Source organism: Prionailurus viverrinus, chromosome A3 (genome assembly GCF_022837055.1).
Source record: "Prionailurus viverrinus isolate Anna chromosome A3, UM_Priviv_1.0, whole genome shotgun sequence".
NCBI lineage: Eukaryota > Metazoa > Chordata > Mammalia > Carnivora > Felidae > Prionailurus > Prionailurus viverrinus.
Window position 1 is genome coordinate 124,311,164 of NC_062563.1, and position 15,146 is coordinate 124,326,309.

The following is a 15,146-nucleotide window of genomic DNA, read 5'->3' on the forward strand; positions in this document are numbered from 1 at the left end:
ATATAAGGGACATGGTCACTGTCTACTGTATTTCTGTTCTCTTTCTTTTCTCTCCTCTGCTCCCTCTTTAAAAAAAAATTAAAGTTTATTTTTGAGAGAGAGACAGAGAGCAAGGGGGGAGGGGCAGTGAGAGAGAGACACAGAATCTGAAGCATTCTCCAGGCTCTGAACTTTCAGCACAGAGCCCGATGCGGGACTCAAATCCACAGATCAGGAGATCATGACCTGAGCCAAAGTTGGACACTTAATCGACTGAGCCACCTAGACGCCCCTCCTCTGCTCACTCTTATTAGTATTCCTTACATGTAAACTGCTCTACCAAACTTTAGTCCTGTTAAGCTGGAAGTAAATATGTAGAATAAAATATTCAGATATTAACTCTACTGGCTGAAAATCTCTAATGAAAAAAAGAATATCTGTGCCAAAGCAGAAATATTAAAGTTAGAAATGGAGGGCAGTTCTGCCTATATGGTAAGCCCAATTTTGCTCAAAAAGATAGGATGTGAATAGGTAGAGTTTTCAGAAGTCATCATTTATTTGCAGGCTAAGTTTCAAATGTATTATTTATTCATCCTCGTGTGAAATTATTCTCTCTGACATGATTTTGAACATCCTCGGTAATATTAAGTCTGAATTCTTACCTGCTGAAACCCCAGGATCCTGTGTGCAAAACCATTATCAGCTTGTCCCCAGAGCAGCAGATATGATATAGGATCCTAAGGGGAGCAGATCTGTCTCATGACCATCCCATTCAAATCCCAGTGATTGGCCCAGGATGACCAGATCTTGGAAAAGATGATGACAAGTTTCCTTCACAATGTAGAAAAACTCCGATTCCCCTTGCCCATGATGCTACATTAACAGACACTGCAGCTCGAGGAGCCAATATGAGCTCTGGACTCCACTTACAGGAAACGATAATCCATTTAATGTTTTAGTACCTGAAAATCACCCAGTGTTAATGAAATGGTTAAGCTAGCACCTTTTTATTTTAACTTTTATGTGCTTTTCTAAAAAATCAGCTTTCCCTTACGAGATACATTTCAAAGTTTTAGCAAAGCCCAGCTTAAGCTCCAAGTTCATATTCTGGCCCTAGGATCGTGTTCTTGCATTCTCCATGAGTGGGGGTGAGGCCTGTTTACCTGTTGTAAGACATACTATCTCTGTTACGAGTACTACATGTCACAAAGAGTACGTTTTCTCAGCTCCTAAGTGGCAGCCCAGGACCCGTGACTGTTGAGGGATGTAGGACAGCTACTAATCCTGCAGGCCATTTATTCTGCAAGGGCACTGTCTGCCCTCTCTACTTTTCACAGTTTTGTCTCTTACCAAACGTTAACCTTGTGGGCAGATGGTTAGCCAAATGGTGAATTTTGAGGATGCAAAGGAGGAAGTAGGGGTGCAGGTATGTTCTTCACCTGTCTATAAATATCTCCTATTAATCAGGTGAACAAATGCTGGCTGAGTATGTACTCTTTTCCATACACTGTGCTAAGCTTCATAGGTATCTTCGAAAGCTTACAATCTGTTAAAGAAAGTTGCATGTAAACATAAACTCCGCCACAACTACAGTTTTTTCAGGCATTTCACCTAGGTTCAAGACCTCAGTCTGCATCCACTTCATCACAGTCACTATTTCCCTTTTACCTCCTCTCATATCTCCTAAATTGTGGTGATCCGAATGTGATAGAATATGCCTACAGATGGATAAGTGTAACACAAAATTTGTTTATTTAGATTGCATTATTCGTGCAAGAAGCGTGTATTAAGGACCTAGACGGCTTTGAGGAAAATAAAAAAGCAGCTCTGGTACTGATGCTTAACTCCAAGTGTTAAGCTGGTGGTGGGGTTGAAAGAGATATGCATGAAACGTGGGGGAAATATTGCAGCCCAGTGTAATAAAGATGAGTCTCACAGGAGGCCGGGTAAGACAGAGCAAGTGGGTGCTTAACAGGCAGATGAGGCTGCACGGCAGGTTTGGAAACTGAAATGCTCCTTGAAGAAATTTTCAGAGCAGAAGACAGGCTGCAAACTTCATCAGGCCATAGTATATTGGTATTAATTATTGTTGGTTAATGAGATATACATTAAACATAGCCCCCATAATTTCTCATATCTGCCTCAAAATATGTTATGTACAACATGATATAAATATCCAGGATATTTAAGATGACAATTTTTATCTTCTAAGTTAAAGCCCTTTCGCTCAGCATTTTTCAAGATGTTATAGTTGGGCTAACACGTGAGACCACTAGGCATACTTGACTGGGGCACATTTTGGGATCTCTAAGGAAGTAACTTCTGTTAATTTACCAAGTATTAGTTTAGAATCTATGCTCTATAAGAGACTGTTAAAAACTGAGAACAAACTGAGGGTTGATGGGGGGTGGGAGGGAGGGGAGGGTGGGTGATGGGTATTGAGGAGGGCACCTTTTGGGATGAGCACCGGGTGTTGTATGGAAACCAATTTGACAATAAATTTAATATATTAAAAAAAATAGAATCTATGCTTTATCCAAGGCTATGGTAGGCGCTCTTAGACCTACGAGAGAGGAACACACAAACCTCATACAATTAGAGCACCAAATGAGGGTCTTTGAGGTTGAGTTCAGCCCTGGTACTTCAGTTACTAGTGCTATCAATTTGAACTGATCATTTAAACCCTGTCAGGTTCAGTCTTCTCATCTATAAAAGAGGGACTGTTATATTTACCTCACCTTCATGATAAGGTTACTAAAAACATAACATATATCACAGGTCTTATAATTATAGAAGTGTATTATAAATATAGAAGGTCTTAGAATTATTGAATTGTTCTAAAAAAATACTTCAGATTTCAAAACCTACTCCCATGACAGTTAAAAAATCTATATGGATGAACTCTTCAATTGGAATACATACACACATATTGTGTATATATGCACATATACACAGTATACATATATATAATAAACATAAATATACATGTATTTATATTCAGTTTTATATATATTTATATACATATTCACACTTCTTTGTCTCTGTCTCTCTATCAGTCTCTGTCTCTCACTCTCTCTCTGGGTATGTATATATGAATGAATGAAAGGACTGAGAATCAATTCGAAGTTTAAAGTTAATCAATATGCCCAGTCAATGACAGTTCATGGAATTGCTAACAGATCTGAAAATATAAGAATGAAATGTGTGAGGAGAATGATACCCAGAATTATTGTGGCAGATACAAATCCATCTGGACCTTAAAGAAAGTGAAGGGAAACGGCTTGTCCTCTAAGCTGGGAATGCAACCTACTTGAACTTTGAGTCACTGAACTATTGTTATGTGTTCCTTACATAGCCTCCCAAAGCCTTTGAAAAGATCTATTTTCAACCTCCCTTTGGATAGAGAAATCAGCAGCCATATAGGAGGCATCTGTTATATGTGTTCAAGATGGCTATATTCTTAGATAAACAGGGGGAAAGAAGGCTTACTATAGAGTCATTTTATAAGGGCAGAGTCACCTCAGTTACAGACTTAAGATTTAACTATCCGAGGTGAATTCATTATAACTCTATTCATTTAGAAACAAAATGTCACTTCTCATGACCCAATAAATGAAGTGTAATTACTTAAAGTACATAAATGATGGAACGGAAAATTTTCTCCTCCTGCTTGTGTTCATGCCAAGAAGCAATTTCACATATCTAAATAACTGATAACTGTGAAGAAACACCTTAAGACAGACGAAACACTTTGGACAGAAAGTCAACATTAAAGATCATGTTAAAAAATCAGTCTTCTGAGAGATCTTGGGCTTTCTGACAATGGCTAAAATCCTGAAATGAGCCACCTTGTCAATTAGTATGAGCATCCTCTTCAGTAAACAGATCTGTCTCTTTGTACTGCTTCATTGTGTGGAGAAAAATGTTCCTCAAAGTGAGTTGTTAGTTTAGAGTTAGTTTAGAGTTTAGAGTTGTTAGTTTAGAGTTGTTAGAGTTTCACTGTCCCTTGGAAATATTTAACACACCTTGAAATTTATTTAAAGAGACAAAAACCTGGGGGATGTGACTGAAATGTGTAGCATGGTTTGTTGCCTTCTAAACCAAGAGATGTGACCCTTTTAAACTTTATCAATGACTTCCTACAATGCTTCCTTTTAGGGATTTCAATCCTCAGTTGTGCAAAGATTATGAACAATCCTGTGTTGTTTCTAATGAAAATATTCATAAAATTCTTCATATGATGTTAAACAAAGTCAGGTATACAATTTTGTATTTATCCAGGAACCGCCAAGTTTGTCCTTCATCTCTTTCAGTTTTGGACTATTGAATGCCCAATTTTTAAGTATTACTAGAAAAATAAATATTCTGTCAAGCACTTCTCCCACAGAAAACCTTCCTAAATGACTTCTTATTCCTAAAATGATGCCGATTTCTTCCCTAAAACTGTATGTACCACTCAATGATATATAATTAGAAATTATGAAGCCAATTTTCCAAAGGTGTTTCATTTGCATCAGCAAAAAAAAGAGTACTTATAATTGTCCATGCAAATCAAGGACTTTTCATATGCAAATGATTATATGTGGATGTAATTAGGCTGCTCCAATACATGGAATGAGGTTTTAATCTGTTATACAAATAAGTGTGTAAATATGTGTTTGTATTTTTAGTTCCACTAGAAAAAAAAATAGTGTCCATATGTGTTCCTATTGATAGGAACAGAAGTGAAAGAACAAGCAAGGGTCATCTATTATATTACAGATAATGTTATTTTTACCAGCAACACTCCATAAACAGAACTTCTTCTCTCTTCTCACCTCCATGCCCTATAGCAGAATCTTGACCGTTGAGCCAGACTTCATCTTCTATTATGAAATTCACTCTGTGCTGCCTACTTACCCTCACTTTACATTTTAGTTACTACTGAGTTTACCCATCCTCCAGCCTTCCAGACATGCATGAACTCCATTATCACTTGAGTTGGTTTCCCAGTAGGTGTTTCTATGCAACTGATGCTGGGGAGAGGGTGTCACTTGCTCTAACAGAAGTTCAGTTATGGCCAAAGTGGAATACATCAATGTTTGCCTAAAGTTGCCTCATCTGCCATATACTCTCTAAGAAATCACAGCGACCCCAGAGGGAATATTTTTAAAATGGATAATCTTTTGTTCTAAAAATATAAACCATTCAGCCAACACAAAACTAAATTCTTATGTGTACCACAATAAACTAACAACTCACTTTGAGGAACATTTTTCTCCACACAATGAAGCAGTACAAAGAGACAGATCTGTTTACTGAAGAGGATGCTCATTACTAATTGACAAGGTGGCTCATTTCAGTTTGACCCAGAGAGAATATTCACTGGACGGGTAAATTACGCACTGTTGTCAAACCAGGGACATTTCTCCTACCTTCCCTCATTCCCCCAGTGGACAGTGAAAACAAATGACTGGAATAGATGTGCTTCATTTGACTATAGATCATATCTTACTTTATGCAAAATCTGAAAAAGAGAAAGATTTACAAGAAACAGCTAGTGATCCTCTTACTGGAAAACTTGGTGATATAAGCTGTGACAATATTTTCAATCTGAAAGTGTAGCTCACAGTCTGAATAATTATATTTATCTTGGTTTCAGGGGCAAGAAGAAGCTGGGATGATGTGACCTAGATGAAAGATATTAAAATTACTAGAACATTTAAATAGTTTAATGGGGACAGAAAGAGACAACATTGAAATAGCAGACATCATTAGAGCAAGCCACAGCATAAGAAGAGAAAAGTAGCTAATTTTATTAGTTGCTAAGAGTTGCTAAGAACACTAACTTGTCCATCAGTTACATAAGAGAATCTGGGGTTTTCCAGAACTATTTGGAAGAAGTTAAAGGAAGGACTGGTAAATGTACAATTGTTTGTGTAACTGTTGCTGAAATGCTATTCTTACCTCCCTACTATTGAAACCTGGAGTATGTGAATTACAATGATAACAATAAGACAATTTCTACTCAATCAGTACAATTAAACCTTCTAAAGTACTTTCATGGATAAAGCAACAATATTAATATTGCTGAAATCTAAAATGGTCATTGAACATTCAGACCTGGTCCTACTTCAATCAAATTTAACCATGGGCAAAGGGACAAAGAGTTGTAATTGGTTATTGCTGGATTTCATGAAACTCAGTAAATGTAAAAGTTCATAAAAATATTGGGGGGAAAATTTAAAAATATTACTGGTCTCAAAACTTTCATTGTTTCCTATTATCTCTGTGACAACAGCATCAGTCTATTATCTCATAAATCTGGTCTGGAAGTTACAGAGCCCTGTGTCGATGCTAAGAAGATGGTTGGAATAAAATAAAGATTAGATGGTAAATGAAATGCATGTATTTGTCCTTTCAGAGGGGCATACTGGATAAACACAAACACAATGTTAAATCAGATATCATTCTGCTTAGAAATGTGCATTTTTCATCACAGTGAGGATCATTTGTATTATGATATCTTGCAAGTGATACAGACAAAATAGGAGAATTCTGGTTTCCGGATAAGGTGATATGCTTGCTCTCCCTGTGTATAGGGAAAATCATCAGCTCCACTTTACTAATTTAAGATGGGGAAATAATATAATTGTGAAAATACAGAGTGAAGACTAATCCCCAGTGTGTAACTACAGAATCCTCCCCTCTTCGTAAAGACAGCTCTGGAGATATAATTTATTATCCATCCTTGTCATTTGAGTATATGCATTCAGATAATTTCCCAAGATTATTCTTAATGGAACCATATGAGTATCAGTCAAAAATATCACAAAATCCAATGTTAATCCCTTGTCTGATACAAGTTAAAAGAGAGTTTGATCTTGCATGCTGCCAGCCAGCCCCCAGCCTTGCATTGTGCTCTCCCTCTGATTTCCATCATAGACAATTTTATCTCTCAGAAGAGCCTGAAGTATAATCACATTGTAATACAACAGGGGTTGTGTGTACTTGTAAGCAAATACTTCTCTTTGGGAAAAAAAAATCTCTTTTGCTCTTATACCCTACTGGGACTGGCAGGCCCACCAGCTCCAGCCATTCAACACAAATACATCTTAGCATCAACCAGTTAATAGATACTGACACATAAAGTGCTTTGCCTTGATGGATCTGTATTTATATCTAGCTTGTTTCAAGTTCAATTTGCAAGGGAGCCTTATCTTGGGTGCTATCAAATATGCTACTTACCCTGCCATTTCCACCTGACAGCACCTGATGGTACAGATCTCATTTCACTGAAACCCACAGCTGCCTTTCCCACTTGCATATGCCTTCTGGGCTATCATATGATTATGTCTATACTCACACTGTTTCCTGTTCCCCCTCCCTCATTTCCCCGGCCAACCTTATTTATCTTCAATGCTTATCCCAAAAGTCACCTCCTCTACCAAGTCAGACTCTTGTCCTTGCAGACTCACTGTGCAATTGACCACATCATTTCTCAGAGCACTGCCTTGAACACATTTCAAAAAGAACACCTGTGACACATTTTTTGCCTTTATTAAGACCTTACCTCTCTCCAGTTAGGATTTAAGATTTTTGAAGATGTGAACTAGGTTGCATCCATGTTTTTTTCCTAGCATAAAGCACTACGACTGTACATAAGTGTTCAACAAGCATCTTCATGGAACCTTTGCAGAAATAAGATATTTTTACTTATATCAGAATTTAGTTGAAAATAATAATAATAAAAAAACTCCTAAACTATAATCTGTTCACATTAACAACAATTCTTCTGTATCTTTCCTATCTGCATTTTTGGTACTGTCTCCATTTTCATAATATTTGTTTTCAAGGTTTTTCAAAATACTTAATTGGTTCCAAATAACACAGTCAACTCAGCAGGGCAATATGGTAAACTTTGAAACCACAATACAAGTTCTAGTAACAAGGATTGTTATAAAAGTCACTCACAACTTATCAAAAAAGTACAATCATCAGTCCTTGTCAGTCCACCAAGTGTCCAAGCATTATTGTGAACCAAGTATAAATGGGCATTTCCCTTCCTCTTCCTTTTGTGCATTGTTAGCAAACAACTGAGAGCCCACTCTGTGTCATACACAAAGTTAGGCAGCAGAGATTCAAAATAACTAGTAATGGAGAGTCCCTGTCCTAAAGAAGCTTATTTTCTAGAAAATGAGTATTTTGTCACAAAACTTATTATGATATGTGTGATAAGAACAGTCCCTCATCTAAAGGAGCCCATTGTCTAGAAAACGAGGTGTTTTTTTTAACCTATTATGATACATAAGATAAGAGTTGTGATGGAGATAAACACAGAAACCAAAGGGCAAGGAACAGGGGCCTTCCATTTATAATCCTCTACAGAGTTCCTAGAATGATCTCTGTGTGAACAACTATTTCCTCTGGCTCCTACATCTACTTTTTGATTGACACCAAAAGACCTCTTATATTCACTAAAATCCGAATGGACCCATCCAAATGATAAAATAAGTAAGAATCCTCTATTCCATTGGGTATCAATGCATTTCCTCCACCTTTCTTAACTCTATAAAGTTTCTCAGCCCATGTTATTTTAGTTTATCTAGATACTATTATATTTTTTGCATTGGTTCACATTGGATTGTTCAGGAATCCAGATACCCTTACTTCATTTAATTTCACTGTCAGACTAGATTGCTCATGGAGGAGTTCAGCTAAATGTTTGATAATCAGCTACAATATAAATGACTATCTGTCCAGTATCTGTTTTAGGAAGTCTAGCAATAGGAACACTGTCAGTATACCAATAGCATCCAAAGTTATAAAGCTGAGTACTATCTCAAACAACTTGGTGGTGAGTCTCAGAGGCACGCTCTACCATTTGATCATGCAGAGATAGGACAAACATGGAAGGAACTTACCAAGTGTACTTATCCTAGGGAAAAAGATAAATGTACCAGCCATTAGAAACGTGCAGATGATTGCATAGATGCATACTTGTGTCTGTCTGCCTGTGTGGATGGGTTTTAAGTGCATAAGTACAGGAGGAAACATTTGGAGTCTAATACCAGAGATTTGAAGAAATTTGGAAAGAAAGTAGAATCACGCCATATGGTAGTATAAATGAATCACTGACAATGCTTGGATTTTATGTTCTCTCTAAAGCTGGAAATATGTAAGGATAACTATGGTTAAATGGCCATGCAGACAATTTTAATGACAGCTTCTGAAACTGGGAACTGAGCTTCTATCCCATGCCTTCTTAAAAACCTTAAACATTTTGTTTTGGAAAAAAATTCTATAAAAGTTAAACTCGCTATATTGGTATGCTAAACCCAATCATTTTATCTACTTGACTTTTAATGAGACTAATTACTTATTTCAATATTCTTTCTTGGGCAGGGACATAACTTAAGCACATTAAAATAGTCTGGCTGTGGGGTACCTGGGTGGCTCATTGGTCAAGTGAAGACTCTGACTCTGGCTCAGGTCATGATCTCATGGTTCAGGGTTTCGAGTCCTGCATCAGGCTCTGTACTCACAGTGTGGAGCCTGCTTGGGATTCTCTCTCTCTCTCTCTCTCTCTCTCCCTCTCTCTGCCCCTCCCACATGCTTGTGCTCATTCTCTCTCTCTCTCTCTCTCTCTCTCTCTCTCTCTCGTCAAAAATTTAAAAAATAAACTTAAAAAAATAAATTTCATTAAAAACAAGAAAAGAAAAGAAAAGAAAAGAAAAGAAAAGAATAAAATAAAATAAGTCTGGCTGGGTTGGAATTCTTGGCATGACATAAAGAATATGGGTATTCCATAAATATTTCAAATTAGTAATCATTCTCCAAACAATAGTTAGAGCTGGGAGCTGAAGTCAAAATGGATATGCTATTTTTTTTGACAGACATTACTCAGATGGTGCCATAGGCTGCTCCTGACTCTGTTCCCCATCGCAAGAACAACTAACAACCAGTAAGAATAAGACTCCACTGACAGAATCCTGGAACACAAGGGTAAGGCTGAAGCACTGTTCTGCACTAATGACACCAAGACAGACTGCATTAGAAGGGTAAGAGGAGCAGCTACACATTGACCACACAGTTTCTTCCCCATCCTGCAATTCCTTCAGTGGGAACAGAGAACCCAGGGGATAATATTCCCACAGAGCATTGTGTGTTGCTTTTTGGGAGCCCCTACTTTGATCTTGCACCACAAGGATTGCAGGGAAATCTGTGAGGGTCAACCCCTGGGAATTTAACTGTGACACAGGAGTGGGGAGGGGCTAGCAACAACCAACACAGGGATCTGGGCAGACTGAGTTTATACCTGAAGTGCTCAAGTAGTAATTCCAACCAACCAGTGGTTTTGCTCATCAGCAGAACGAAGTTGGGGGAGACCCACCATCATTAGTCATTAGGGACATGCAAATTAAAACCACAATACAATATCACCTTACATCTATTAGAATGGCCATCATCAAAAAGACAAGAGATAACAAATGCTGGTGTGGATGTGGAGAAAAGGAAACCCTTGTGCACCACTGGTGGGACTGTAAATTGGTTAGCCCCTATGTAAGACAGAATGGCAGATAATCAAAAAATTAAAAATAGAACTACCATATGATCTAGCAATTCCACTTCTGGGAATATATCCAAAGGACATGAAAACATTCACCTTGAAAAGGTAACTGCATTCGTACATTCACAGTGGCATTATTTACAATAGCAAAGACATGGAAACAACCTAAATGTCCATCAATGTATGAATGAATAGAGAAGTGGTGTGTGTGTGCATACATATATAATACACACACATGACGCATAAAGCAGGAAGACAAATACTGTATGACTCTAAATGGAATCTAAAACAAAAACAAGAATAAAACAACTAAAAAACATAAAATCATAGAAAAAGAGATCAGAATTGTGGTTACCTGAAGCAGAAGGTAGGGGCAGGGGGAATTGGAAGAAAGTAGCCAAAAGGAATAAACTTACAGTTATAGGAAAGCTATTAATAGAGTAAATTCTAAGAGTTCTCATCACAAGATTTATCCAGTTTTCTTTTTATTGCATTTTTATGATAAGATAGATGTTAACTGATCCTACTGTGGTAATCATTTCACAATATATGTAAATAAAACTATCATGCTCTATACCTTAAACTTATACAGTGATGTATGTTAATTATTTCTCAATAAAACTGGAAAAAATGAAAATATTGCCTAATCATTAACCACAATTCCCTTACTTTGGATAACAGCTTGGTCTGTCTTAGCAACGTGAGGTCTATAGATGTGTATAGAAACGGCCAGAAATTGGCATGTATATACAACATGTTCCTCTTTATCTCTAGGGACCATAAGTCTTGTTAGTTAATCATTCTAAGTTGAAGACCAATTATCTCCAGATTATGTCTCTTGTACATTCTTATAAAAAACACAGCAAAGCCATCAACTTACATTTGGGGTCCCCTGAACTGCATGAGATAACACTTCTTTTCTTATTCCTTTACTTAATTTATTAATTCAACAAAATTTAAGAATCTACTATGAGCCAGGAACTGTGTTAGGCACTAAGAAAACAAAAATATATATAAGTTAGCAAGATAGAGTGAGGAGGTCAACAAGTCTCTCCCTAGTAACCAAATATGAAGCTACATAAAAGTCAAACCAACTTTAGCACTCTGGAAACTGATAAAAGCATAGAAAAGAATAGAAATAATTATTTAGGAAAATTATTAAATTACAAATAGGAACAATAAGAATCTGTGATGTTCTTGCCCAGAACTGCTCCTGGTTCCCCACTGTGACGGTTCAACCAGGGTGGAACAGGCTGTGAAACCAGCAGTCTCTATGCCACTGCAAGGGGTAAAGGGGATCCCGTGATTTGAAGTGTGATTCACAAATTAGCTGGTGGTGTTAACAGGGATTTCTAAAATATTAGGTAGCCATATGAGGCTTGATAATTTCTCCACATATCCTGGAAAGACCCAAGGCTTTGTACATATGCAGCATAGTGTAGAGTAGGTAGAAACCAGTGACATGTCCCTAGCTGATGGAACCTAAGTACATACCCAGAGGATATATTAAAGGAACTATCAGAAAATTAAAGCAGGAGACAGTTGAATTCATCTACACTATGAATATAGTCCCCCTGCCCACACACATACAGATCCAAAAGCAAAATATGGAAGACTTAAGGTTTAGGGTTTCTTGAAATCTGTCTCTGAAGACACAGATCAAAATTTAAGAATTTGAGCTTAAAACTAGAACAGAAAAAATAAAACTGATCAGAGACTTTAACGGCTACACATTGTAGGGGAGAGAAATCTTACAAATTTAGTCCAGGAAAGTTATGTTTATCAACATATAAGCAAACAAAAACAACAACAATCCTATTTTGTTGGGCCATTGGGAGCTTTTTCATATTGGATCCTTTTGATATGTTCCAACCTTTTGGGCTTTTTTAAAAAAGCACTTTCTTACTTTCTGACTCACCTTATATTTTCTACTCTGGCCCAAGAATTAGCAAGATATTTATTATCCAGATATGATATTTAGAAACCAACATCTAGGAGCAAGGTGTGCTCCTTGAAACTGGGTGTCACTTCTAGGCCCAGGAAAGTTTGGAAATGTGTGTATGCATATAAACTCCATTATACACACATTATCTATACTTATTTATATCTATCCATCCTGATAGATATATTAAAACATACATAGGCTCATAATCATATTTCCAATTCTAATTCAGTATCATAGGGTTCACTCTAGTCTTCTTTGTTTATTCATAATTGCTTTCACCTGCATTGAGAAACTAAAGCTTCAACTATTTACTAACACATAAAGTAGTTTTATAATTGCTAAACCCAAACCCTTGTGAAAAATAAATTTACCAACTGATCACAGTATTTGTGTAAAGTACTTTAGTTTTAACAATATGCAGTTAAAACACTGTTTTCCAAAGTTACTTAGGTCAGGACCTTTTGTACTTACCCCCTTCAATGTGGTTATGTCACATATTCATAACAGGTTAATTTGTCACTATATGCATTCTATCTGAGTTCCCCAGCTGGAGAGGTGGACCAGGTGTCCCTAAATGTTGTATGCAGCCAACAAAGATTTTTAAGAAACTATGATAAATTTATTCAAATAACAACAGGAAATCATGTTTAAAGAACTGAAGGAAAGTATACCAACAAGTCAACAGATAGAGGATCTCAACAACAACAAATATAGGAATAAAAAAATGAAAATTCTGAAAATGAATAAATCCATATTCGAAATTTAAAATTCACTAGAGGAGTTTAACACTATATTTGATATGGTATAAGAAAGAATCAGTGAGTCTGAATACAGATCAATAGAAATTATCCACCTAAAGAATAGAGTGAAAAAGAAAAAGAGAATCTCAGAGATCTATGGAACAATAAAAACCTAAGAACAGATATGTAATGGGAGTTACAAAAAGAGCACAGAGAAAGATGGGGTTGAAAAATTGATACAAATGTGGCAAAAATATCCTCAATTTGATGAAAATCAGTAGTCTACAAATCTGAGAGGCTCAATAAAACTCAAACAGAAAGTCATATCTAGACATGCCATGGTCAATTTACCGAAAGAAAAAGAGAAATCTTGAAAGCCATAGGAGAAAAACAGCTAATCACATACAAAGGAATAATGAAAGGATAAACAGCTGACTTCTAAAATAATGGAGTCCAGAAGACATTGAAATTGTGAAAAAAAATATCAAGCAAACATTATATATCCAGCAAAATTAACTTTCAAATATGAAACTGAAGCACAGGATGTTCACAGATATATAAAGACTAAGAAAATACATTCTTAGCAGACCTAAATTATCCCCAATACAAAAGGAAATCTTTCAAGCTGAAAGGGAGTGATACCAGAGGGTAACATATCCAAAAGAAAAAATGAAGAACACTGGAAATGGGAAATGCTTTGGTAAAATAAAAAAGACTATAAGTATGTATTTTATCCTTTTTTTTTCAAATTATAAATTGAATAAAGCAAAAATAAAACATTTGTTTTGTGCTTGTAATACACAGATATGCATAACAATATTAGCATAAAGGAGAGATGAAAGGAGATATATTGGACCAATGATTCTATATTTTACTGCAATTAAGTTAGTACGGTTTTGAAGTAAACTGGAATATGTTAAGATACATATTGTCATTATGAGAGCAACTGCTAAGAAAATAACTAAAAATATATATATTTCAAAAAGATCAACGTGGAAATTAAAATGGCACTTGTAAGATATGACTTAAAAAAGACAGTAAAGGCTGAAAAGGGGAACAAAAAAAGGACAAATGATAAATATCAAAATGGTAGAGGCATCAAGTTATATTACAAAGCTATAATAATCGAAAGAGTATGTTTCCAGCATGAAAACAGACACAGAGATCAATGTAACACAATAGAAAACACAGAAGTAAACACAAAAGTATATGGTCAATTAATCTTTGACAAAGGAGGAAAGAACATACAATGGGAAAAAGACAGTCTCTTTAATTAATAGTGTTGGGAAAACTGGATAGCTACATGCAAAAGAATGAAACTAGATCACATTCTTATATCATACACACAAATAAACTCAAAATGGATTAAAGACCCAAGTGGGAGGCCTGAAACCATAAAAATCCTAGAGGCCATAGCAACATTTTTCTAGATATGTTTCCTGAGGCAAGGGAAATAAAAGCAAAAATAAGCGATTGGGATTACATCAAAATAAAAAGCTTCTGCAGAGGAAAGGAAACAATCAACACAACTAAAAGGCAGTATACTGAATGGGAGAGGATATTTCCAAATGACATACCCAATAAAGGGTTAGTATCCAAAATATATAAAGAACTGATATAAATCAATACCCCCCCCCAAAAAAAAAACAGGTAATCCAATTTAAAAATGGGCAGGAGAGAGAGAAATCAAGAAACACTCTTAATTATAGAGAAAAAAACTTATGGTTACCAGAAGGCCAGGGGTGGGGTGTGGTACAGTGGGGTGGGATAGGGAGAGCTAGGTTAAGTAGGTGATGGGGGTTAAAGAGTACACTTGTCGTAATGAACACCAGTGATTTACAGAATTACTGAATCACTATATTGTACACCTGAAACTAATATAAAAGTGTATATTAACTAGAATTAAAATTAAAAATAAAAAATGGTAGAGGTA